At 36.7% G+C, this 24,194-nt stretch overlaps 2 long non-coding RNA genes across 2 annotated transcripts in view; both read left to right on the forward strand.

Annotated features, from left to right (window-relative positions):
* Nucleotides 1-3,442: 3,442 nt before the first annotated feature.
* Nucleotides 3,443-6,931, forward strand: LOC140002686 (uncharacterized). Its single transcript, XR_011809911.1, has 3 exons — nucleotides 3,443-3,665; nucleotides 3,952-3,999; nucleotides 5,089-6,931. It is a non-coding gene; the product is annotated as an uncharacterized lncRNA (long non-coding RNA).
* A 13,314-nt stretch (nucleotides 6,932-20,245) lies between these two features.
* The window catches only part of LOC140002680 (uncharacterized), a 49,357-nt gene continuing 45,408 nt past the window's right edge, over nucleotides 20,246-24,194 (forward strand). Inside the window, exons 1-2 of the long non-coding RNA XR_011809901.1 lie at nucleotides 20,246-20,822; nucleotides 22,639-22,780. This is a non-coding gene — a long non-coding RNA (uncharacterized lncRNA). The remainder of the gene's footprint in view (nucleotides 20,823-22,638; nucleotides 22,781-24,194) is intronic.

The following is a 24,194-nucleotide window of genomic DNA, read 5'->3' on the forward strand; positions in this document are numbered from 1 at the left end:
AAAAATATGGAATTTTGAGTCTAGGCAGCCAATGGTCCAGTAAAAGACTGCATGTAAGGACATGCTTTGATTTGCAACAGTACTCAGTTACTCAGTGGCGGAGGCTGCTTGACCTGTAACAAAAAAATTGAAATCTATATTTAATAAGTGTAAATTGAAACCTAGTTCAGCCTATTCCAAATCTTCTAAAATCTGATTGCTACATTTACTAATGAAGTTTTAATGCTCTACTCATCATATTTCACAAATAGTTATTGAATATTCAGAAGACTAGGTGATCAGAATTACAGTGTTTAATTCATTTTGCAGACAAGTAAATGAAACGGTCCTGATTGATTTTCTAGAGAAAAATACGTAAAACGTAATCTACGTTGTACTAATGAAACAGCAGCACTAGTCTTGGAAGACTAGTTCGGTTGTTAGCTGGGCCTTTTATTCTGTGGGTTGATTGTTTTTTGTCCAATAAGAACAGATATAAGTGGAGCGAACGAAACAGCATATGATGTGAATCTTAATTTATGTGACTGTGTTATTTCATGTTCTGAAAACAAATTTAGTGAGTATGAAAGAAGCTGGTAGGCCAAACAGCCAACACGTAAATATATGTATCTTACAAGCCTTTTGAGTTCTGTTTTACATAAGTATTTCTTGTCAGTGAGGCACAACTGATACAATTAATTTCTGCTGTTGAGAGGACTTAAGCTCAAGGTCTAGAAATTTGATCTTCAGTGCTTGAAAATCTTGACGAGTAAGCCTGCTCAATGGGCTGTCTCAGCTAGTAAAATAGATGTTGAATAGTTGAATAGATGTTGAATAGTAAAATAGATGTTGAAAGAGCAAACAGTAACAAAGCAGAGATTCTGACAGCAGTCAGAAGTTAATAGGTCATCCTGAGATCTCACTGTGAAAAAAAACTTTGGAGGAAGGTTTCTGTTTTGAGAGACATGGAACTTCACTGCGATGTTTTCACATTAGTGGAGTAGGAATCGTTATAACCTACAGATCCAGTGGAGTTCTCTGCAATTGTTTAGACAGTCATTTGTTTGCTACTTCGTAATCAGTGCATTCTTGATATGAACAGTTTTACACTTTCTGCAGCTGGAAAGAAAGCAGATGAATAAGCACTGATTTTTTTATTTTTTTTTCATCCCCAGTTATTGACTCTGTTAGTAGCTTTGACTTCCATCTTCATTCTTTTTTTTTTTTTATTTTTTTTTTTTATTTTTTTTTTTAATATTTTCATAGGCATGCGAAGGACTTGGAAGAGGTTTACTTGTATATATCTGTTTTCACTGATGTACCATTTAATCTGTTGTGAGCAAAAAGGCCAAATCCTGTCCAAATATTTATGGAGTTTTATGCATCAATTATTGTAAATATTGTCAACATGCAAGCATCCTGTGGTAATTTCAGGGCAGATTCTAGACTGAAATGTTTCTGTATATATACATTGAAATTATACTGTCACATATATTCTCTTTTAAAAAAACTTGTACGCAGAGAGGGGCTGTGTTTATTTTCTTTGAAAGATTCTCACTTTTTATAGAAAGGATTTTAAAATGCTTTAGAAACCCATTGAAACTGTCCAAAGTGGTATAAACCAGGCTTAAAAATGTTATATTCATGATCTTCTAAGGAATGAACTGTGTAAGGAAAAAAAAATTCCACTTAAAGGCAGAGAAAATGAGGAAAAAATATTGCACAGGGTGCAAAATGTAAAATGATTTGAGCTAGAACAGTAGTGAAATAATTTGCCTTGAATCTCATTTGTATTGTGCAAGAGGAGTGAAAGTTTTCTGGTACACCCTCTGTTGTCACTTATGTCTGAACTGTTTCAGGCAATGTTCACCTTAAAGTTTATAATATTTTCTGTATGTTCTGGAAGTCTCAAACCTGGCAGTGACATGTCTGTGGAGAGTGGAGCTCAGCCATGGCTTGTGCAGTTGGGATGCATATTTTGGGTATCTTACAGTAAGAAGTTAATCCGTGTTACGCTATTTCTGGTGTATTGCAGGCTGGATCTCAGGCTCCTGATGCTTACCTTACATAGGCAGTACTGAACGTCTATGAGACTTGCTGCTTCACCACTTTTGATCCATCTAGGGCATCTAATGATTTGTTTGTGGTCTTGATTTGACTAACGTGCCTGTAAATGTTAATGTAGTTTCCATGAACTTTTCTTTGAGGACCTGTTTGTAATTTACTGGGAAGTTCCAGCACAATGATTGGGAAGGGTTTTGCTAATTTACAAACTCAGCAGAGTTGGTTGCTAATTAAATTAAAATAGGACCTAATGGGACCTATTAAGATTGCTAATTAAAATAAACATTTGCTGTGGGGATTGATATGTCTATGAAATGCTTCCTGATAGCTTCCACAAACTGTGTTTCAGTTACTCAGTTTTAAAACTAATTGTCTATTTGCTTTTAAGAGTCAAATCTTGAGATGTTTGTCCAGGACAAAATACTATGTGCTGATGGCATGGCTTGAGACGATGACAAATTTCTGAAATCATTGCGTGTGTTTATTTGAATGGTCTTAGCCCGTCATATGCTTTTACTATGGAAAGGCTTCTGAATCTCTTGGCATGACTATATCATTATATTCTGTACTTTGGTGTGATTGTTCTGCTTTTGATCTGGTAGACTTTGGGGATTTGCATCCTTTCTCAAAGAGAAACTGTGGTGTTTTACTAGCTTCAAAACTGATAAACATTTGCAATGCTTTTTTCTGCATTCCTCTGGGACTGGTGGCCGTATGCTCATTAAAATACCGGTATTGGTTGTACTGCCATTGTCAATCAGAACGATCAGTTTTTGCCTGATAGTCTCTTCTAACATAGTCTTTTAATCATGTTAACTAGCAGAAGCAATATATCCATATTATATAATTCATCTTCTCAGTAGGTTTAGCTTTGTTCCCCAACCAGACCCTGTATTTCAGCATCAAAAATCCATGGCACATTTTATCAAAAAGATGCATTTCTTTTGAGCTGTTACTCTGTTTACAGTCCTTCCTAATTTAATTAACTCAGATTCATAATGCCTGTCACAAGTGACAAAAATAATTAATTCTGAAATTTGGACTGTGGGGCTTTATGTGGAATACTTACCTTCAGGGGATTGTCTCAAAAACATGTTGGGTCATCGTTTATTGTGTCTGAGTCTAATAGCGTGCCAAGTTTTGTGATCTTTCAGTTATGATATTTGAATGATGTAGGAAGCAAAAGAAAAGTAATGATTCCATTTGTATTATATTTTCAGTCAACAGTGAAGGAACACTTTGCACCGGGGGCTACAAACATGCTAATTACAATATGTACCATGAAGCCTGCTAAACAGAAATGGGTTACATTTCCAAAACTGGGTGAAAGTTGCTTATGCAAACAAGCAATTAAAGAAACCAATGAGACTGGCATGCTCAAATAGAATAAAGCCATACTTGCAAGTTGTTTTTTTTTCCTCTAATTCTGTATGAATTTTTCTGAGACCATTTGTGTATAAGGCTTGTGCGTTTTTCAGGTACTGATATTACCGTAATGCTTGAAATATGCGGCTAAAATGACGAAGTCCTTGTAAGCAAAAATGTGAGCATCTAATGTAAACCACTTGCTTCAGACACTGCTATCTGCTCTAAGTGCATCTCAGGAAAAAAGCAGTCTGCTGGTAATTTTCCTTCTCGCACTTCTCAGAAGTGGAACTGGTGTTTCCTACCTGTTTGTGCTTTGATCTGGAGTTCACATTACCTTGCTGTGTAATTGTGAATTCACTGTGAGGGTGCTATCTCACTAGGAGGGGTTTAGGACACCTTGTTCTTTTCTCTGCATTGGGATCACCAAGTGTGTTTGGGAATGCTGCAATATGACTGCAGTGCAATTTTTCTGCTTTTATTTGTTTTTAATAGCTGGTTTTAAATACTGATGGAATATAAAACCTGATTTATTTTCTTTAGGTAACAGTAATATAATATACAGATGTCTGGATTAATTGCTGACTGCAGGTGAGTATGAAACTGCAGATTATAGTTTGAGCCAGAGATTACCAGTGAAGCGTATTTCCTATGTGCAGCTTCTAAATCTGGAATAGCTGTCTGAAAACATCTTGCTTTGGATTCTGCCTTTAGAGTCTTCAATTTTGCTCATCTGCAATATTCAGTAGTTAGGGATTTATTTTTATTTTTATTTTTATTATGAGGATGACAGGAAAAATCCAAACTGCTATTATGTAAATGGTTATGCGTAATTAAATTAGTAACTTTGGGATGAATTTGGCCAGTAATATGCTTGAATGTGTGTCCGTGATTGCTTGTCTTTCTGGACACAATGTGCCAAAGTACTGTTTATTGTATCAAAATACACCATGGTTCATGAATTCCAGATCACAAATACTCTCATGTGAGAAATGCATAAGCTACTTGCTGTGGCTTCAAATGTAGTGTTGAAGTCAGAATATACTTCACAATTAATATCTATGGGAAGAAAAGAAAAGAGCTTCATTTAGATTACAGGTAACATTGTAAGTGAAGGGGAGGTTTGTAGATATTGAGAAATTATTTCGAGCCTTGCAGTAAATTAACTGGGCAAAGAGGAATTTATCTTGGGTTATTTGATGAGATGCTGTCTCTTTGGAGTATTAAAAATGAAACAAACAAACAAGCAAAGAGCAAAACAGCAAGCCCTGTGGAATTAGTTTTAAACAGAGCTTCACGTGAGGGAACGCACAAAATAATTACATGCTGATGATCATGGAGAGAATTTGCATTGGTTAAGTGGTCAAAAACTGGCTCCAGGCAAGGCTACCTGAAGTTCCTTTTTTTTTTTTTTTTTTTTTTTTTCTGAAGAATTATACCGAGGGTGTATACTTTGAGATGAGTAACTTTGGTTTAGGCAATTCCAAGATGAGAATGCCTGGGGCTAAGGCAGGGAAAGTCTCTCAGTGCCAGAATATTAATCTGCTGAAAGGGCTAACATCTTAACTGCTGCTTCTTCAAGGAGTTGTTCATGCATGTGCTTTGATTCTTTCTGTTCAGAGTAAACAAAAGCACGGTGCTAGAAAATATCTTGACTCTGCATCGCTGTTCTTCTTTCAGTTAACAGGAGAACTAGTTGAACCGCTGTGAAGGTGCAGCTGCACCAGCCACCACCATCCTCAGCAGTTTGTGAAGTTCCTGTGCCTCCTACTAAAGACTGAAGATAACTATGAGCTTCTGCCTAAAGGCAAGAAGCAAGTCACTTATGTTCTTATGAACTCCAACATATACCTGAGTATAAATTAGGTATTCTGTTTTCTTTGTGGGGTTTTATGAAATGATTATGGCCCTGTAAACGTATTTTTTGTTTTGCTTTGGGCCAGCTCTGTTGGCTGATAGAAACATTCTAGCTCCTTCCTTTTAGGAACTCTAATGCTATCCTAACCGGCTGTTGTTTGAATGGAGGGATGCCTTCCAATGGAGTTAGGGGAAAAACAAAGTTGCAGTTCCATTCCCTTGCCTACTATATATATACTTGTCCATGCTGAGCTAAGTGCAATTGATCCCATGGAGTCGTGTGGTAAAGTGAAAAATGACAGGGAGAAATCATTACTATGACAACCCCACAGTGAGCATAGGAAACATACGACTCACTGCAGCTTTTTGAGTTCAGTGAGTCAAATTCATAAGCAGCTGGCCTTTTTGGTTTGCTCTACGGGTGAAATGGAGTAACAGTCCATTTAAGCTCTGGAGACTGCCTTATGTGTTTATAGGAAAAAAATATCCAGTGTGTCTCTCAATTACTTTTTCTTCTTCTAAGCACATACAAGGAAAAATGACTGAAACCAGGTCATGGAATTTGTATTTATTTTTTTACCTTTTCTTTTTTCCTGAAGTGTTCTTTTTCTGTATTTTGGGGCATCTAGAACCTTTTCTCTCTGTTGTTATGTTTTATTTACAGCTCAAGTGATGGAGGCTATTAGCATTTGGCAGTGAGTAGCAGATGGTACACAAGGGGGCACCTGCAGACAGCTTACAACAGGAAGCTCTGAGGCAGCCTCCATTTCTTTGTTATTTGTACGGTAGAATTTCTAAGCATTGTGTGATGCAGATAAAATAATGACTGTGAAATGGGTTGTGTACTGCCTGCCGTAAAGAACTGCCACTTGATAGGTACTGGAATCCTGTGTCATTCCTTCCTATGTGTGAAACTTCTCCTTATGGAATGCATTATGATAAATAAGAAACTACCACACATGTAGATTCCTATAATTCAATTGTCACACCTAAAAGGTCAATAAGCACACTGTTACGGATGACAGCCCCTTAATTTTCATTCCTGAAAGTATACTTTGACCTCCTCTCAGGTGACCTTATCCTCAGCCAGAAGACAGGTTTTGTTCTGTTTGCTTTTAAACAATAAATAGAAACTTTAAAAGCACTTGATTACTGTTACAACTTGCCATTCACCTGACTTAGCTCTTTGTCATAACAGTCATTGTGGTTAATTTGCAATCAGCAAAGTACTCACTTTGAGATGCTACCTGCAGATTTACATTCCAGAGTGGTATGTCCTTGTGCAGAATAAAGGAACATGTAAATATATGTCAAGTTTTATTCATTCTCAACTACAGACCTGGGTTAAAACATGTTGATGGGATTGCTTTCTCCAATGCTCTCCCATGAATTAAGTTTATATGTGATTTTGTCTCAAGATGCAGACAATAGCCATTATATGAAGCAGTCCTTTGATAGGGAAACTTTCAGATATTTAATGACTCTTCTTATGTTCACAAGAGCACAACTACTTGCAAAGCAGGTTAAAATCATAATTGTGAATACAGAAGTTCTATGCAAAATCCTTAAATTTTAACATGCTGTAAAGAAAATATTAAACTGCAATGTTTATAACCAAAGTAAAATCAAATATGACTCTGCTAACACTCCTCATTTCCCATGCTGCTAAAATGCACGATATCTTGGCTCCTGTGCGTATCCCAATGCTATAGTGGCAGACATTACGTTATTACAATATTGGGAAACATTTAGGTGTCAGAGTTTCTGAGAGTGATTCATGCTGCTTGCGAATAAGTTCATAGTCCTCAATACACTTTGAATTAATAGAACTGAGAAGACTCATTCATTTGGAAGCATGTTTATAGACAGAAGCAAAGGCTGTTGTGCATAGATAGAATTACCTGGAGTTGTAGAGATGAGGAGCCAAATCTCCACTGTGACCAAGAGAAGTAAGAGGCTTTCCTCGATCCTAAGAAATCCTGAAAGGCTTTCTGTGGTTAGGTAAAGGCTAACTCCTTGGGGGACTGCGCTGATGACACTAAATGTTGCGCAGACTCTTAAAATGACAACCTCATCCACCTTTTGCTTTAATCTAGTAGGTATGGCACATCACAGGATGCCTGCTTTTAATGTAAAATCCTACTGAGAAATGTAAACTGAAGAAATTGTCAGTTAATTGTATCGTGACTGGCTGGGCTCCTGCTCTTGCCTCTGATGTTTCTGGCCAGATCACTGGAAGAGATGTGGAGTAGCTCACTCTAACACTTCATCCAGTTTGGTGATTGCTGTGAAAGCACACCAGGATGTCTGATGTGGTGCTAAGTTCTCTGTGGCTTTCCCTGGTGTATGCTGTAAAACTCTGTTTTGGGACAGGTTTAAAACAATGCTAATCTTGCATTACATGGAATGCTCTTCCATTTTACTTCTTTGTAGCTCTTTGAAAGTGAGTAAATGACTTGATAACATTAAATTTAGGAACAAAAGCATCAGAGAACTTGTCACCATTCCTTTTCCCTCACCGGAGTTATAAAAAGTGGTATTCAAATGTGATCTAATTATCCTTGTTTATTGTTTAATATGTTCTGCTGTCTGATTTTTGACAATCTTGCCTATGCAAGTATGCTTACTTAATAACAAAAAAAGCAAAGTCAGTGATGAAGAAGGCTTTTAGCAGTGTGATTCACACGTTTGGGATAAGGGGCTGAGATGCTTATGTCAGTTAATCCTTCATTGGGTGTTCAACAGGATGCCAAACAGGTATGCAGTGCAGTAGCCTAAATGGAAAATATTTTCTCCATTTACTATTCTGAAAGTAAATTAGTTGTTTTTCAGTGAATATGGGATTCATCTGAAATTTACATGCAAGGCCCTTTTTTGAATAAAGCAAGTCAAATCCTGAATTATTCATGGTTTTCTCTCTCTCTCTCAATCTCTCTCTCTTTTTTTTTTTTTTTTAACCCCAGTGTTTGGTTATCCTGGAAGGAAGGCAGCTAGTTTATTCCACAGGCGCACTCTTTTTGTTGCAATAACGGGAACATTGCACTGGTAATTATAGTTTTAGTAATTACATGTATTCATTTATTTAGTCCTCATCAGAAGAATATTTAAGTCTAGTTTGCTGTTTGTTGGTGTAGTTAGGTTATGAGCTGTAAGCAGGAAAGAGGTCAAGTCTGTTTGCATGATTTTGTCCTTGATTCTCTTTTAGTATTTTTGGGAAACCTTCTGGAGAAAGGCTCCGTCAATTTTAAAGAATTCAAAGTCTACAGACCATATGTTTGAACAGTGCTTGTACAGATATTCACATAACAGGGAGAAATTGTATGAAGAATTCTAGCCCTATGGTTGGTTGCAGCATGCTATCACAGTTATTGTTTTGTTTTATTGCTTCATTGATGATTTTAGTGCTTCATTAATGTCTTTCTGTCAAACTAATTCTCAGTGCTACACTTAGAGGACTGCCCTATTTTGTTCTACTTAGAGTTATTTTTGTTTGTTTGTTTGTTTGTTTTTTCCTACAGTAAGAGAAGGACTTGTTTTTTCTTCACAGAGAAAATAGAGACAGATTCAAAATGGTTTGAAAGGAAGAAGGCATATTCTTCACTCGTTTAAGCAGATCTGAGATCAGGCTTGTTACTATCAAACCTGAGAATTTGAACACATGAGCGATGTATTAATCCCAATTTCAGATTGTTATCTGACTGATGTGGATAGGTGAGTTAAATTATTTTACTCATGAAATATTGAACGCTGAACAAAATCCCTTCAAGTTCTTTAGGTTTATGTATATGCTTTTGACCTATTTGAAGAAACCTTCAAATATGCAAAAGTATGTGCAAGTATGTGCAAAAACAGAGTGGGTGACCATGAATAAGACAAAGGGCAAATAATTGTGCTACGTCATGACTAATTGTGTGAATTTTAATAATTTCTAAACACAAAGACCTAAAAGTACCTAACAAAGGTTCTGCTCAAATTGCCATTAATCATATACATAAAGACAAGAAGAGTTTCATTCATATAACATTGTTCATAGAAATCAAGTGACTGTTATAACTCATTGCCAACATTATTAATATTAAGTCTTTTATTGGATGACAGGAATTTATGCTGAGGCTGCATATAATTAGTTCCTGAACAGCCATTTAGCATAAGCAGTTTCAAATATGGCAACCACACATCAATTTCAGTGGTGACTTCTTAACCCTGAGAGCTTAATTTTGTATTTGAAAGTAACCAAAAGTTTTTAAAGGTCACTTGTTTATGTCTGGAATTAATATGAGCTCATAACATCATGGGCTGGATCTTTTATAGGAGTGACCTGGCAAGACTGCTGAAATTGGTGCTAGGATGCTAAGGCTTGCCATCTGACACTATAGGACCTGTGCTTCATAAGAATAAGACGCATATGACACTGTCATTACTCTGTTTACTCCCTATAGAAAAAAAATGCTTTATTGATGAAGGAAATTTTTGAAAACAAGAATAAGGAACCACGTCTCTTGATTGCTGTGGGTTGACAGTATTAATAGATGAACATCAGTCTACTCTTTTGGTGAAAGAAGACCAGAAAGTAAGTGCATACTTTATTACTTAACAAAGCACAATAGTCTCTTTCAAGAAGTCTTGAGGCTGATTCTCAAGGAGCTTGAATTCATCCACTGAATCTTTTCTCACGGAGAAGCTTGCCTCTCAAGGTAACAGGATGAATGAACACTGGATTGTTTGCTTTCTGCCAGTCGTAGTTCGCATCTTCCCCCAGTGGTGCATGTTATAGCAGTTATCTAATTGTCTGTTTTAAAATGGAGTATATTAGGCCTAAGATGTTAGTGGAAATACTTTGTGCACTGGTATTTGGGAATGTTCTCCCTTTACTTTCTTCATAAATGATTTATCAGCTGCATTACTGCTTGCATCGTCTTTATTATGCCTCCCAAAAATTTTTTACAGAACCCTGTTTTACTTAAGGGCCACAGAAAAGATGAATGAAGCTTAATATTTCACCATGAATTTACTTGAAATTTGTCAAGTAACTTTCTTATTTCGTAGCCACTGGCACATCCTTAATAGTACCAGAGGGAAAACAAAGAAGGTAGCTCATCTGAGTAGCATATGCATTTATCATCTTGCAGTATGCGCTGAAAAACAGAGGCAGAAAACCAAACACTTTTTCTAGGAAATCTTCAGAACGTGTAACAGCAGGGCTTAGACCTTCATTTAGCTTTGAGGCTCATGACCCTCAGATGCCTCTAACCCTCACTGGCTGGCGTATCTTTGGGTCCCGATTTGTTAAAGTTCCAATGTAACCTACATTTATCTCACTTTAACTCCTTCATGGTTGCTGTGCATGTATTTTTTGCCACCACAAGAAAGTACTACAAGCAGTGATGCTTCTAGGTCCTTCTGCATATTGAGAAGACCTCTGAGTGTGTGAAAAATTATGTATCTACTTAGAAGAGAGCCATTGTTTTCTCAAGACCTATCAAGTAACAATTAATCTGCATGTACTTCCTACTTCCCTTCTTATGGGGTAATTACTTCTGTTTTACCAGGAGAAAGCTGAAACATTTATTCATTATACCTTGTAGAACAGATTGGTGTCAGAACAATGCTTAAAATTTTGGATGTTTTGTCATTTGGATTGATAGGTGCCACCTCTCCTCACAGAAATCACACTGGAAATTGTGCTCAGCATGCCAAAATGTCATGGCCTCTGTCTTTGATGGTGATGTCTATGATGATGAGAGCTGGGGGGGGGGGGAACTGCAGGTTGTTAGGGGGAGTGATGTGAGCTGGAGGGGTTGTTGGGTTGCAGATTCGTGTTGTTGCCTCCACCAGACCTGCTGTATACACTGGAACACATCATTGTTTTCCCTTCTGCTGGAAGCAAGTCTGAAGTCCGGTTGCTGGTGTGCTGTTCAGGCTACCCTGCATGTAGGGTTGAATGAAGGCAGCAAACTCTTTGTGCAGGCACAGTGTGTGCATACGATTGGCAAGTGGTGTGAACTTCACAGTAGGTAAAGATATGTGACCATCAGAGAAGTGAGATAGTACCGCTTGGCATCAGACGCGTTTGCCTGAACTGTCATGCTGTGATTTGCCAGAGCATTTTCTTGTTGTAGACCATCCAGTGTAGTTTTAGGAGCTCTGAGAAAAAAGAGAAGGGTCAGTGGATTCAAAGGCCTGCTAGGATGTGAGAAAGGTAATGGAATCTAATAGAATCTTTCCTATTGTATAGTACGCATGATTTCTGAAGGACAAGCAAGGAATGCCCCTAGCTCTGTCCTGCTTACAGAATGTTCATCAAACAAAAAATCATTCCACTTGCAACCAACCAGCAATGTGAGGAAATATTCTTTATTATTGTCTAATGTTTCCACATTCCAAATTCAGATTTTTTTATTTTTTTTTAATATCTTCTACAATTCTGCTGCACTATGTTCTGGTACTCTGCCTCAGATTTCATCTGTGGTCCTCTTTTAATTTCCTACTTCTGTTTTTTTTGTATGCTCTAAGAGGAGATAACTTGTACATCATGGATGAGGCTCAGTACTAATTGTAAGTGGATAGGATCCTTTTGAACACCATTCCCTATCTAGATTTGCTAGCTTTTTCTCTTGTAGTAGGGATTTTGAGTGCTACACAAGCCTTAGAAGAAATTCTGCAATGAAGCATTTGAATTAAAAAGGATTATTAAGAATAACCCACCTAATGGATCATTAATGTTGATTACTTATCAGGACAGCTGAGACTAGAATTAAAGCAGTCAAGTAAACTGTGCAAGAAAGATAAAAGATCCAAAAGAATGAAATTAATGATATTAAAAATGAATAAATAAGAATTCCAGCTTGTTTCCGGTGTTTGCCCATAAACAAATTCTATCAATGAAACAAGAGGGTGGAAAAGGGTAGTGTTTCCAATATATCTGCTTGGATGGCTAGCAATGCTGCTGAATCCTGGGAGGGTAGAAACTATTTCTTTCACCCTGGACCTGTGGGCTCTGCTCTAGTGCGCCAGGATTACTGAGAGATTGGAGGTTTTTGGGTACCAAACAGCTTAGGAATCATTTCTGAGGTGCCCTTTAGAGGCCTCGATTACAAAATGCTTGACTGATAACATTCAAGAAAGAGAAACAAATGGGGCTTTCTAGACAACCCGTTAATAGTATATTGGTCATGCTTTCAGTCAGAGCTGTTCTAAGAGGAAGTACCTGATGATGTTGGTTTGGTTATCAGGTGTACAGCTGTACACCTATAAAAATCACAGCATCTGCTGCAATTCAAAAGCAAGGTATTATAAAATTAAATGGCATTAAAAGAATAAAGTGTCAAAATATTTTCATTTGATTACATTTAAAATGCCTCAAAATGGTTCATATTATATTTTTTGAGTATTTCAAAGGGGCTTTTAGGCAGGTAGATTTATCTTCTGTTTTTAGTTATATTTTGGGGACTGATGGATGGAAATGTGTATTTGTATGTCCAGTTTTCTGTGGTGCCAATTAATTGCGATTTCAGATTTAAGTACGTCTTTTCAAGTAGTTCATCTTTCATAAAATGGTAGAAAATGCTAGCTCTGTACTAATGAAAGTTACACATTTTATTATAGGTTTTCAAGAAAGTAAAATGTTAGTATTTTATATGGCTTTATTAAGGTGTAAAGTCAGATCTAACATAGCTGCAGCATAAGATCAGATTTTTTTAGCTGCATTTTTTAAAGTACTTGGAAGATTATCTGTCTTCATTCAATAAAACTGGGTTAGTATTGTGGAGGAAAAATAAATGTCTATAAATATTTAGGTTTATACAAGTGAGATTAATTATATATTGTAAATGTAGAGCAGCTGTTCTGAGTATCTTCTTGTACTTGATCTATATTGAGAACTACTTTTCCCATACTGACAGAACACCAGCATTTCCAATATCCAGCTAGTGCTCTCCATCTTTTCTGCTTCATTTTCATGGGCAGTTGAGTACACATAAGTATTATTATTATTATTATTATTTATTTATTTATTATTTATTATATGAGACTGCTAGGATGCAGACCCGAGACCTGAACTTTTCTACAAACATCTGTTTTGTGCACTCTTGGGAACTAAGTCTGTTATAAAAGCTTCTGTTATTAATGTTGCTTTAGAATATTTTAGAAACATCTCTTCATTGGAGCTGTATTAGAGTAAAATTGAGAAAGATTTTATTCAGTCAGTCAGCTACAGAATATGTACTAAATCTAATTAATTACTTAGATTTTATTGCATAATAAAAATATCTTAATGGCATAGTTTGTCTATACCTACTGTATCTGTAATGAAATCTAAAAATACTTGAAAGATTGTTTAGATCAGCATATTCTTTTGGAATATGAAGGAACTGTCTATACTGAAAGCTAAACTGATCATTGTTGCTTGAAATAATTTTTTCTGCTCTGTAGAAATTCAAAGGTGTTTGTATAGAAAGAGCACGGATTTTGGTATGAGCCTGTCTCCTGAAATTCTTGGTATCTTTTTTCCTGTCCTACTGAACTAGATATTTTTTCACCTTGCACCTTACCTCCACCAGCCTGCAGGCATGTGGTCTCTACACGACTTGTTTCTGAAGTAGTGTAGTCAGTGTTGCCTGTCCCAAAGGGTGTGTGAGGGGAAGGCAGTGAGGGCAATCTAAAACTGGTGGAGAGACAGGAAAAAGGGATTAACAATCTCTATAGCTCTGTTCCCATCAGTTTGACCCCCCTTCACCCTCATGATGCCCATTAGGTTGTTTAACCATTGAGAAATGTTGTCTGCTGAGTTTGTCTTTCCTAATGCACAAGAGCTGTTTTCTTTTTCCAAAGATATGCAGTGATTGTAGGAACTTGCTTTGTTTTTCAGATAGGCAGTGAGGAACTGAAGTCTCAATGAGCAATGGCATTTAGGCTGTTAGTGCAGTGTCCTGTAAAGGTACCAGAGTTAACTCAAAGCTGTCTTTTCTACTGATAGTAGTTGTGGTGTTTGTATGTCAGCATTTGAGCAAACTGTCCTAAGGAGAAACTTCCTTCGGGTGCCATGGTTGTTGGCTCTTCTGCTTCTAAAACCTGGCAAAGTATTTTGGAAGCATACCAGGAAGTTGGGGTACTTTGACAGATGGATTGAGTAAGTTAGTGGGAACAGTTTTGAATTTTGCTGTCGCTCTTTTGCATCCCAGTCCTTTGCTAGAAGGTTCTGCCCCAGAACAGTGAGTTGTGTGTCAGCACTTCTGCCAATCTCATTCACAGCTTAGTATTTAAATTGCTACTGATACATAAGCTGTGAACTTGAATAGTAGGGTTGCATGCATGTATGTTGCTATGCTCTGGAGTGGGGGCAGTAATTTCCTGCAAAGGAGTGAGATGGACAGCTAGGACACTTTCAATGTCCTTTGAAAGTGATACTTACCCACATCAGTTATTTAGTTGGAAAAACTTTACAAAATGTTTTCGAAGTAACTATATCATAGTGTTCCTTGTGTTTTCACTATTGCTGTCTTGTGGGTTAATAAAGAATAAAAGAGAGAAGAATTGGAGTGGGGGAAAAGATTGGGACAAGATAGAGACTGGAATGCTGGTAAGGACAAATGCTGCTGTTGGCAAAGAGGTGATATGTTGAGTGCATGTTGATAAGTGACATTTATGGGTTAAGAAATATCTGCAAAAAATGTCAAAAAAAAAAATTGAACCAGACATCTTCCAGTTCTGGTGATCTGTGAGCAAAACATCCCAAACCCTGTGATTTACAAAAATGAGTCCATGCTTCATTGCATGATACTGATCTAATGATGAGCTTTCAAATTATACAATGCACACTTCTGATATACAGCTGTGCAGACTGAGGGATTTTTATTCTGAATTTCAAATTTCTAGTAGCCTTTATTTCTTCCCATCCCTGTCCCTGTCTAATTTGTGTTCTTTCTTCCCCCATGGAGACTTATTCCTTATTAAAGAAGATGCAAAGCTCAGAAAGACTCACAGGACTAACTCCTTGGAGATGATGAAATAAGAACAAGGTAAGCGGAAGGATTTCTTTGTCCAACTGTAGCCAGTAGCCAGAGTCAAATTAGGAATTGGAAACTACTTTCTAGAAACTTGCTTTTATGAGCTGTTGGCAGTCTGACCCACAAGATCCTTCTCATGGCCAGTAATAGCAGCAGGAATTTGAGAATAATTATCATGAATGAAATGAATATTTATAACCAGTTACTGGAGAAGAATGGAAAAACACATGCCACTTTTCCATCTTCATTGTTTCTAACTCATTTGTTGTGTTGATATACCATTTCCATTTTATTTCATGGTAACATGAATTGTCTTTCCCTTCTCTGCTTATGATTTGTAGTTAATCCTGAAGTCATAATTATACTTCTTTTAAATGCCTCTAGAGAAATCATAGTGATTTGGATGAGGATCAAATGCAATTGTTGATGAACTTAGTCTGTGGGAGTATATAAGGTTTTATAATACATGCTTTACTGATAACAAACTTGATTATTTTTTTTTTCCGTGCTAATTGTATTTGAGGACAGCTAGCTGGCCAAGAGAAACACTGTTTCTCACCATTTTCAAGAATTGTAATCTACTTGTTTGCTAAGGGATGAAAATTATAATGATATGATAGGTCTTGAATATCGTTCTATGTGAAGTAAATTTGTACAAGGGAACTACAGAGTTGTGGACAAGCTTTTGTGAAGGCCATTTTATTCTATGCCATTCCTAGTTTCTGTGATATGTTTAAAAATAATGTGCATCTTCAGCCTTCTGTTCACTTAAGAAATTCACATACTTCTGTCCCAAAATCTGAATATGATCCAGAAAGCATGTGTTCCCTTCACAGACATAACAGCAGGAACTCATTGTAACATTTCTACTAGGGCATTCAGTATTGTTTTGGAAATGTAGAGGAATTATCTGGGTATGTGCCATTTTGATGATTATGCCATCTTGCTTGTATGGCATATGTCAATGTCTATCTTCCCTTGTTGTGGTTTCACTTTATTACTCTAATCATGAACCTTTCATTTTGCCCCCGACAGTGCTGAGAAATGCAAATACTCATACTTGATGTGTGAGCTTAGTTACCTTCGTGTTGCTGACATCTTAGGATACAGCCCAAAGGTCTGCCTGAATACTGAGAATAACAAGGGAGGTGGGGTAGAAATGCAGGTGTGTGGAGGGCACATCTGGAGAGTTCTGGAAGAGTCAGTACTGCCATTTGCCACTGCTTGCTGTAACTCAGTATATATTCACAATAACTTACTTTTTGTGTTTAAACCTTGCTCATGCTCTACAGCTTGGTAGCTGCTTTCCTTTACCCGAGAAAGCAGTTCAGCTTGACACTTTTCTTCTTCATGAAGTGATCCTTCTAATACTTCTAAGATATTTTTTCCTGCTTTTTCCTAAGCTCTTGAAAATTGATCCATCTCTACTTAGTGATCAGATCAATAGAATGGATTATAACTAAAACTGTATCTGGGTGTTCAGAACGGAGCCAGTTTATACGTTTTAAAGAGCTGCAAATATCTTCCATTGACTTCAGAATCATTGATCCTGATGCACTTCCGAGAAGAGTACTATCAGCTTCTTATTTTTTATGTAAATGACTATAGATAGTCAATATATGCTTATTTTGAGGTAAAGCCATGTGTGTTTTTTTTTTTTTAAGTGTCTGTGTTCTCAGAGTTTTTAGTCATAATTTTAGAGGAATGAAGGGCTAAGCACATTAGCTCTGTTTCTAAATATGTTAAAAGTTTGCCAGTGTGTGAAAGAAAGGGTAAGAGCAGTATAATCTTTGACATTAATTGGAATGATGGAAAAATATAATTTATTTGAATGTCACCAGATAGCAAGGTGCAAGACAAAGAGCATGCAATGTAATTCAATATCTAATGATCACAACAAGGCCACAACAGTACAGGAATTATAAGGATTGAATGAAATCATTTTTTATTTGAAGGAAATCATGTTTGTTCCTAGCACATGTTGCAAAATATACCTCCTCTGTTTTCCTGTTGATGTGGATCAGCAACCTGTGTCTCTGAACAGAATGGCAGCTCCTGCAGGCAGTGGTATAGCAAAATAGCTCAAATACTGTATAGTTTCTGGTTGCTTGCTTCAAAAATGATGTAGAAGAAAGCTACTGTCTACCAAAGCCAGTGAAAAGAGATGAAGCTTTCAGGAACTGTAAATACAAGTTTTAAAAAATTAGATTTCTGTGTTTTAAAGTGAGTAGATATTTCAAATCTCTTTGGTTTGCATGCCCTTGTGCTGATTAGTGATATTGTAAATGGGGAGAACAGGGAATGACCCAGCAATTCAAGTGAAGGATCGTGCAAAAGGTCACGGTAATAAAGTTTACTGCCATTCTTCAGAGGTAAATGAGGTATTAAAACACCGGCTCCTCTTCCTTGTGGCAAAGATAGAAACAAGTGCAGGATGTGCCTTTTCTTGTTCACATTTAATGTGAACAACACAAACTTAGTTCATTCTCGCCTTCTAATCATGTACTTATCAGTGACTTTTTAAAAAGAAAACTTTAGTTAAAAAAAATCATTTTTCTGTCCTTCAAGCTGTGAAACTGCTAAGACAAGAAAGACAAGGGAAAGCTGCTTAGATTTAAATTTATTCATGAAGGAAAAGCTAAAGAAACCTGGGACTAGGAAGTTGACTAAAGGAAACTAACACTTAGTTAAATATTCTTATGGCTCCTGCAGATTATTAAAAAGCATATGGCTTTATGAGCTAACAGTCTGGGTCCTGTGGATTTGTGCTATTAAGCAAAAGAGTTCTGGGAAAGGAAAGGGAAACTGAAGGCTCTTTTCCCAAGACTGCAGCTGCCTGCTACTGAGCCAAGCTTGATTTTATTCAGTCTGAGTGTTGTCGTAGATTTCTGAAAAGTAAATCTTGGAAGCCTGCCTAGTTCATCAAAAATAATTTAAGGTGCCATGACAGAGGCAAGGGAGCTTCTCATTATTGTTTCCTGTATTTTATGACGTTGGCACACTTCCTGAAATAATCTGAGAATTGCAGACAATAATATTTTGGAGTGCTGATAAATAGATCTCAACAATGAAATTCATTTCTTCTTTCCTGGGTTTTGGTAATATGCATTTTCCTCAGTAAATACCACTTTTTCTGGAAACTATCTCCTTACTCCTAACAATAACATCACTATTTCAAGCATTTCTGTACAAAGAGAAAATATACCAATTAGCAAGACATGGAAAAAAATGTTAATACTCTTAGAAACAGCTATGGACTGTCAGCCAGGGATTTTAAAAGCACAACCTACTGAGCTGTAGATTCTTAAAATAAATAATTTGAACATTTCTTTGTAGTAAACACATTTTTTTTGTTCCCTGCAGACACTTTCCAACTGAACTTGCCAGTGAGAACTACAGGAAATATTTAGGAAGTAGGCAGATTTGTAGCTTCATCCCTAGACACGTAGCTTCTTTGGGGAGAAGGAGTCTGAAGAATGCAGTCTTTTTAAGTGCTTCCTTTTCTGATTCTACAAACATGAATCATACTAAGAAATCTAATTTGATATTAAAAATTAAAAAAAATTTGCCGTGTACTCTGCAACCACCAGTACTTTGAAAATAATGCTATTTAACTTGATCACAATAGATCTGAATATTTTTGTTACAAGTGGTCATCACATAAAAGTAAAGCATGGAAAGTAACACACTTGAAATTCTTTAAGCTTAAGTGGTAAAATCATTGACTCTATCATCTCATTGAAAATGTCAACTGTTTAAAAATTGAGCTGAAACTAGAATTTTGGGAATTCAGGGAGTAAGGCACATGAAGATTACTCATTCAGAGGTTCTGTGATGACTCTTACAATAATAAGAGAGCAATATGTTCATTCTTTTTCTACATTGTTTAAGAAAATAAGAATGGCTCTGTTGCATGGGTCCATCCATGACCAGAGGAGGGATGTAAGAATAAAGAAAAGCTGTAATAATACCATCTCTGACTACTCTCCCTGTCTCCGGCAATTTGACCAGACTTAGATAATTTCAGTAATCTTCAGTTGTGTTCCATTTCAGGAATTTGTCTAATCTTATGGAAACCTTGTTCTGAACCTGTAATGTGCAGTATGTTTGCTAATTGTTGGCCATTATCTGAGGCTGATGGTATAAATGAGAAAGATTACGTTTTCATTTAAGTACTGCACCCCCTTACCTAAATAATAAGCTTTCTTCAGTGTTCGTAAAAGGATGATCAATCAAAAGAGATCAATCAAAATAGTTACTTTGACTTGAGAAGGCCACATCTGGCACCTGATGTAATCTTTCTGTAAATTACATGCTCTGGACCTGGTATGTTGACAAATCTGGAACTCTTTGTTTTGTGATTAATTGTACAGAAAATCAAGTAAAGCTCAGAAATTCTTCTGAGACAGAGTAAAACAAATTATCAAGAAATTGTTGCAGATATCTGTTTGGATCTCTGTTTTAATTTAGTTTTAAGTACCATGCTTACCAAGAATACTAAGGAGTCCTAGGTAACCACCTGGAAGTAGCTAACAGTGGCCCTCGTATTCTTTTTGGGTGAGGCAGTTTGCCAGTCTCCCATCTGTAATGGAGCCACAGACAAGGTCTGTCTCTAGAATTACTCTTCTCTCTTGCACTAATAGTGCTTTAATCTTTGTATGCATTACGAACCCTGTGACTGTCAGGTGTTGTGTTGAAATTACCTGGTTTAAATTTCATTTTTTTGCAGGTGACATTGTACCCATTGTCTTTCAGAGACTCAGAACTCACGTGCAGCTGTGTAGAAAGCTCTGTGGTGGCTAACTTATAAAGCTGTGTATGGTCAAGTGTTGAATTCTCATCGATTAATCTGTAGGTCTAGAGCAGTCAGCATTGTGGTGCAAAGCTCTGTGAAATCCCCTTGCTGGTATCTTTGTCAGAGAAGTGGGTCAGGCAGGGACAGAAAAAAGAGTATTACATATTTGAAGGATGTGAAGACCAGGGAGTGCAATTGTTTATTGCATTCACTTCGCAGTATACTGCAGGAAAACTTATACGGGAAATGTGGTTCAGCAGGGGAGTAAGGAGCACAGGGTAGTTGCCCACAGTGCTGTGCTCTAGAACGGAGTAAGTTCTGCCAAGTGGAAAAAAAGATTCACAGGAAACGCCTAAGTCTGCAGAAATACATTTAGAATGATGTTTGCGTCAACCAAAGTCATTTGCCATTTTGAGTCCACATCCAGCAAAAATGTTTATCATAACATAAACTATTTGTCAGTGTGCTTCCTGATCACTTGTTGTGGGTAGTTAGGGCCTGGCGGCCGGAAGATGTGGCGCTGTACGGAAAGGTGGAGCCCCTCCCTTGATGGACAGCAGCGTGTGGCCTGTGCTGTAAGCAAGCGGAGGTGACGCTCTGGGCCTCGGCTAGATAACCCCATGGGACTCGACAATAAACGCCATTTGCCATCCACCACATTGGTGTCTGTGAGCCGATGGACCGAGCGGCCTGGGGTTGGCCGCCCTGCCGTTCCTGAACCAGGTCGCCGCTGCCCCCTGAAGGCAACACTTGTGCAGGTTCTTCTACTGCTTCTTTCTTTGCATTTAATTCCTGTGCTTCATGTGTACAAAGATTTCCCAACCCATGAAATTTTAATACAAAGTTTTTTTTTTTTTAATAAAATAGGGAGAATTGTAAAGTTTTCAAGAGAAAACCATAACGGTACATTAATTAGATCTATCTCAAAAGCAAAACACATGCTTAGTTGTTTTTAAAAACTGAAATTAATGGCATAATTTATGTGTTTGACATTAGATTTCTAAGTAAAATAGTAATTCCTGGTCAGTCAGTTATATACTCTTGATGGAGTCAAAAAAAAGTGAAGAAAACAGCCACACACACCCCCCAAAAAATCAAAACAAATCTATTAGCTGTTATACAATCAAGCCATGTGGCATTAAATATGTCATTAAAGACTGATAACTTCTTGTATTTCATATATCAAGATTCCTACCTTCCTTTTCAGTGGCAGCCTCTGTTACCATTGCAGTGCTTAAAGAAATCTCTTCTACACCTCAGAGACATACGTGTAATTACATTTAGGCCTTGAGCCAGAGATAAGTCTGTGCCAGCAAAATGTTTCTTTGTATCCTGAAAACATAATATCAGAATGGTATTAACTGTGATGTGTTAACTGTGCTAACTACATGTGATAGAAGTAAATCTAGTAGCCTTATTCCTCCCCAAAGCAAATGGTTATCTGATTGATGCTCCAAAGAATTGTCAGATTTGATAACCAGAGAAGAAGATCTTGATGACAAAAGTAAATTACAAGTTCAAGCCACCAAACCAACGAAAGATGTTTAACATTTATAACTAAAATAAATGAGATGATTCCTATATTGTAAACTAGATTGAGGTCTAAAAGCTTAAGCTAAGTATTTTGGAAAGACATGGATTTTACTTCCCATTTACATAAGGATGAAATGCTTCTATCAGGGGAAAAGATGGAAGTGACCTTATTAACTTGGCCCTCTTGTGCATATATTAAACTCGCATATTTTGATTATTCTTGTCAACATTATAACAGTATATTGCTAATTAGTTTATAAAAATAAGACATCTCCTTGCTTAAGCTTTTGTTTCTGTTTTCATCAGGAAAGAAATTTTCTGTTTTCATCAGGAAAGAAATTGGGTTATAGTGAACTATACTGAGATTACAAATGTCAGCTATAGAGTTTCTTCTCTGAGTACTTACAGAAGTGATCAGACTTTCTGCGTGGACAGTTCTTTCCAAATACAACTTTTCCATCTTAGTTATAATAAAAGTGATGGATGGACATAATAGAGAAGAGAACACAGTTTTCTCCCATGTACTCACTGAGTTTTCTGTCCATCAGACCAGACGGAGGAAAAAAATAGTTCAGACCATCATTATGTGAGTGTTCCCAAAATGGAAGGTGGCACATGAAAGGGAAAGATGGACCACATAAAGCCTGCTCTGATTTTTGGATGCTATATAGTGGGAAGATGGGAGAGGGAGAAGAGTGGAAGGCAGAGAGCTTTGATTTTAGTTCTACCAAAAATAGGTAAACTTTAGGCACCTTGGCCTGACCTGTTTTCCTTGAATGTAGCCTAAAGACATAGTCTGGATGAATGTCACAGCCTTCAGCTAGGAATGTTATGAAGTTTCTGTTACCATAGTAACAAAATTTTTTAGGCAAAGAGAAGCATATTGATATAACTTAAGTACGCATATAAGTTCTTGTAAAATGTGTGTTTTTTGTTTTTTTTGCTTTTTGTTTTTTGTTTTCCTTTCATTGTGTTTCCCAACTAATATGGTAATACTTATCTGTTCCTTAAATTTAAAAAAAATACTTTATTTGCTTCTAGCTTAGCCTGGACTGTGTTTAGAGTGATTTCAGAACAACCGATCGAACCTGAAGTGTTCCACTCCTTCCGGAACTGACTAGTGTGACTATATTTTCTTGAGATGGCTGGCTCTCACGTTTCTCTTCCTCAGGACACCTGAATGGTAAGCAAAGCTATCTCCACATAGCTACCTGACTTACATGTGAAATTGATAATTTAGGGGTTGGTAAAGAAAGTATCTTTCAATGGTCACTGTTAGCCAGGAAGTCTAGTTAGTTAGATTCAGTGTACCTTTCTGGTGTCACTAGACTTCTTGTGACTAAGACCATAATATTATATCTAAATGAACTGGGATTACTAGAAAATACATTGCTCATATGTATGATTAGTATCATTGAAATCAATGCAGGAGTTTTGATAATCTGCATACGTGTATCAGTGCTTCATCAGAGTTACATTCACAGAACTCAAATGAAAAGACATGTTTAACTGTCATGGGGGAAACCATGATCCCAAGGTTTGTAAGCTGAAAGCCTACAAGATAGAAATGAAAGCCTTTGAGAAAGACTGATGGTATTTGATATTTTTATTTTGTTTTGTACCACTAAAAGTGCACATGGCTTGTAGTAAAATTTGGGAAAGGAAAAAAAATAAAATTCTCAGCCTAAAATCTCCTAATGCTGCAAACAAAATACATAGTATAAACTGATCGTGCTTTGCTCTGCTTTGCTAAATCTTTGAAATTGAACATACATGTTTGTGGTTTACATGAAAGAGTGTGTGTACATATATATAGAGAGACAGAACATAGATTATAGACATGTGCTCTTTCTTGCTGGAATAATTTTCAACTAAAATTGTGCATGTTCTTGTTTCAATATACAAATTGGATTATATTTCCATTCAATTTGAAGAAATTAGTGCTGTTCCAGCAGTCATAGAAACAACAAAGAACAGACTGAGTATAACCGCCTGCAGAAATTCTGAATATTGAATACAGTTTTCTTAAGTTTCAACTTATGTAGGAAGGTAAAAAAGAAAATTTCAGAAGAAAACTTGGTTAGCAAACTACCAAAAATATCTGGGCAACAGGGTAGCAAATGATTGGAATTAATGAAAAGGGTATTCTGTGTTGTTGTCCATCCTCTTTCAAATAAATATTGAAATACAATATGTGAAATTAGTAAAAATAACTCTGATTTGTAACACTCAACCATTTATAACTTACAAATGAGACAAAAATCCAATTTGCCTTTGCTCTTCTGCAATTAGATAAAAACTTCTGTAATGAGCATACGGTCTTACCTTGATGTCTTCTATTTATCACCAAAGTGTAAAGATTAAGTATTAAACCACTATATTAGGTATCTACATGGACTCTGCAAATGTATTAGCTATAAGCATAAAATAAATTAACAAGCATATTTCAAATTTGTACTTCTAAATGCTGCAACTACAGGTACTGCTGAAGTAATTGCATATGAAATTAGTAATTGCATGATTGTGTGGAATTACTTGATTTGGTTTGCATGCTTGACTGTGAGGAATTATGCACATGAGTCAACCTTAGTAAATAA

The sequence above is a fragment of the Anas platyrhynchos genome, chromosome 5, assembly GCF_047663525.1.
Source record: "Anas platyrhynchos isolate ZD024472 breed Pekin duck chromosome 5, IASCAAS_PekinDuck_T2T, whole genome shotgun sequence".
NCBI lineage: Eukaryota > Metazoa > Chordata > Aves > Anseriformes > Anatidae > Anas > Anas platyrhynchos.